Source organism: Polypterus senegalus, chromosome 3, assembly GCF_016835505.1.
Source record: "Polypterus senegalus isolate Bchr_013 chromosome 3, ASM1683550v1, whole genome shotgun sequence".
Taxonomy (NCBI): domain Eukaryota; kingdom Metazoa; phylum Chordata; class Cladistia; order Polypteriformes; family Polypteridae; genus Polypterus; species Polypterus senegalus.
In genome coordinates, this window is record NC_053156.1 from 26,964,072 (window position 1) to 26,967,822 (window position 3,751).

Genomic DNA, 3,751 nt, shown 5'->3' on the forward strand with positions numbered 1-3,751 from the left:
AATAAATTTCACAATTAGTCACATCATTCTGAGTTTCTTTGTACATAATTTCCCATCAGAAGTAATTCTTTATTATTCACAAGGGTTGTGACACTCTCAGCACGATTCCTAGGCAACACGTTGGTATCTGCTGCACAACATGGCAGTGCTCTTACTAAACTAAATGGAATCGGGAAAAGATCATTTATCTGCTTTAAATAAAGTTAAAAACGGAACATTAATATCAAAACTGAAATCTACATTCTTCAAAATGAAAAAAATATGAGATTGATAAAGGTCATAAAAACAAAACGGCAAAGAAAAAAATTAAATCAAACATATTTCATGACAATTCCAAATTGACTCTGTATAATATGATCCATCCGTTATCCAACCCGCTATATACTAACTACAGGGTCACGGGGGTCTGCTGGAGCCAATCCCAGCCAACACAGGGCGCAAGGCAGGAAACAAACCCTGGGCAGGGGGCCAGCCCACCGCAGATAATATGTTCTGTTTTGACTTCATTTCAAATGGACAAAGATGCACACAACGCCTAAGGATTAAATGGGAGAATAGCCAGCATTACAAATTCAGTACAACCATTATTGATTTCTATTTTAATGATGTCATCAGGGCCATCTTAACAGCATTATAGGCCTCCGGACAAAGCAATGCACTGGGGCCCTTGCTTACACAACCACTCACAGGAATAAAAATGTAAACGCTCAATAAAATTAAACCTATATTTATTGTATTGGTATTGCCAACAAAATCAGCATTTAAACATTAAAAACATGCTATACAGCAAAACATTTGAACAATATAACACGAGCCTTGAAAAACACAAACATTTCAACATATAAATTATACTCAATTGGAAATCCATACAGACGGAGATGGCACAGTATGAAATTACTATGAATTATTTATTATTAATCAAGTGTTCAACACAAACATTTACGAAATGTCTTTGCAGAGAATTGAGTTGAAGTGACGTTAACATATACGCTTTTACGTTATGTAGTGCGTGAGATCCGTACACATACAGGCACGTGAGGCTGAAGAGGTTACCGTGATACTAAATCAGAGGTGAATGCCAATGTCCACTTGTAACACAATAACAAATATTTCATGGTTTAGTATAGTATAGTATTGATTTATTGTTAGCAAGTCACAACATACATACTGTAGATTAGCAGGGGGTCTCTATGCTTGTGGGGCCCCTGGGCAACTGCCCAGCATGTCCATGCATTAAGACGGCCCTGGATGTCATCAAAGTGCAATTTTGTTTTCTGCTTTCTCTTATAGTTTCCATTTTATCTGATGATTGTATAAGCACTGCCGTATTGTTTTTAGCAACGACCCTTGTGACCTGTGCTGTCACTGTATCAGTTCTTCAAAAGGTGCTGGCATACATTACATGGTGTTCAATTTTTTTATCTAATAAATATTCAGACCACATACGTGATTAATATCTTGTGAACATATGACTGCAGACCTGACATTTTCATTATGTGAAACTAGTCATTTGTTATTTTTTTCATAGATGTTTTGATGTTCAGTTTTGGTTTCGGGCACATTGTATTAGGTATTTTGTTATCTCCATTCTTTAGGAAAAAATTATGCTCATTTTTTTTTTTTTAGCCATTACTCCAAAGAACATCGGGTGATTAACAGATATAAAAATGTCCATTTTTAAATGGAACATTTTTATAGGAAATTCTTAATTCTAAAGATAACCTTCCAGTGAAAGCATATTGGGATTTTGAGCTTTGCTAGTTTCTGGCTTTGGCCTCCTGAATTTTTCTGACTTTCACTGTGTCTCAAGAGTGCACATCTCTGTCACTCTGTCTCTATCATAATAAAATAAGCACATGGTTATGTCAGTTATGTAAAGAGTCATGTGGCAACCCTTGGAACTATGCCCCTAGCAACTGCTCATATCATCAAGGTAACAGAACAACAAAATGCCTTTTTTAGTCTTAATTAGTGTTACAAAACATCAGTAAAGTCATAGATCATGGAAAGTGTCTACAGTACAGGGGCCAGTAGGAGGCCTGACAGAGATTGCTGCATGCGGTTATTACCATGATTCAAAGGTGATTCTTTCAAAGTTCATTTAAAATTGCTACAAGCCATGATTGCACATTAACTTTAAACTCTAAAACTAGATCTGCCTCATCATAAAATGAATTTGAATAGATGGCTACCAACCAGAAAAGTTACAAATTACTTTTACTCTAGCATGGCATCCTCAGTCGTTCACTTTCTACCATCTTCTGAACAATAGCTACTCAGCATGCATTACAGAAAAAATCTTATTTCATTCTGTTTCATCACGGCTTGGGTTTATTACATATTTTGCTATGTAACCGTAACCCTAACCCTTCGGTCTCAGCTTTTAAATCCCGGCTGAAGACTCACTACTTCAGTTTAGCACACCCTGACTAGAGCTGCTGATTAACTGTACAGACTGCATCTCTGTTGTCAGCCATTAGCACTAAAACATAAGTAACATGATAGTTAGAATTTGTTACTAACCCTCACCTATTCTGTTTCTCTTCTCAGTACTCAAATGTGACACTTGGTGCCACTGCCCATCTGCCAAGTTGTCTGCCTGTCTAAAGTAAAGTCATCCCTGATGGAGGAGCACTGGAATCGCCTGGTATAGGGGTCCTTTCATCTGATTTGCTGGCCCACAACTGAATCAGTTGTTGAACAGCCAGTAGGGGGGAGACAGCCAAGGCTGAAGTCTCCAGGACTCTGAACATATCGTAATCCTATTCTGTGATATCATCAACTTTTGAATTCTTCTCTGTACTTATAATATTTCTGTTGTACTATTATATTGTATTGAGGATTACCTGTGTTTTATTCTGTGAATTGTAGTGTATTGACCCCTTTTTTTGACACCCACTGCACACCCAACCTACCTGGAAAGGGGACTCTCTTTGAACTGCCTTTCTTTCTTCCATTTTCTCCCTACTGGAGTCTTTTTGGGAGTTTTTTCTTGTCTTCTTAGAGAGTCAAGGCTAGGGGGCTGCCAAGAGGCAGGGCCTGTTAAAGCCCATTGCAGCACTCCTTGTGTGATTTTGGGCTGTACAAAAAATAAATTGTATTTATTGTATACCTGCATTTCAATTTTCTCAGTATTTCTGTTAACATGCATGCAAACAACAGTTTGCAAAAAGTGTATAATGCTAAATGTTGATTGATTGGGACTGGCTAATTAAAACTTGTAAAGCATTGCTTTGATAGAAATAGTGCAATGAGTTCAGTTCGTATTTATTATCTCATGTACACATTACAATAACATTGCTACAGTTACATGCATATTTGCCTGTAAGACCAACAAGCACCATGTCATCACGAATCTTGCTACATGGGTTATGTAAAACTTAACATCAGAAATATATTGTAATGGCAAACCTGCCAAGATCTCAAAATTCGAATTCAGCTTGCTTGGTAGCAACACACCATCCTTTTGCGGACAGTGATTAACCTAACTTAGGGATATAATAAAGTTTCTATCTATCTATCTATCTATCTATCTATCTATCTATCTATCTATCTATCTATCTATCTATCTATCTATCTATCTATCTATCTATCTATCTATCTATCTATCTATCTATCGTATAGTGCCTTTCAGATCTATCTATCTATCTATCTATCTATCTATCTATCTATCTATCTATCTATCTATCTATCTAAAGTGTGAGAAACTCTACATGGTGCTAACATAGTGAGTACTGTGAAAAACTTCTAA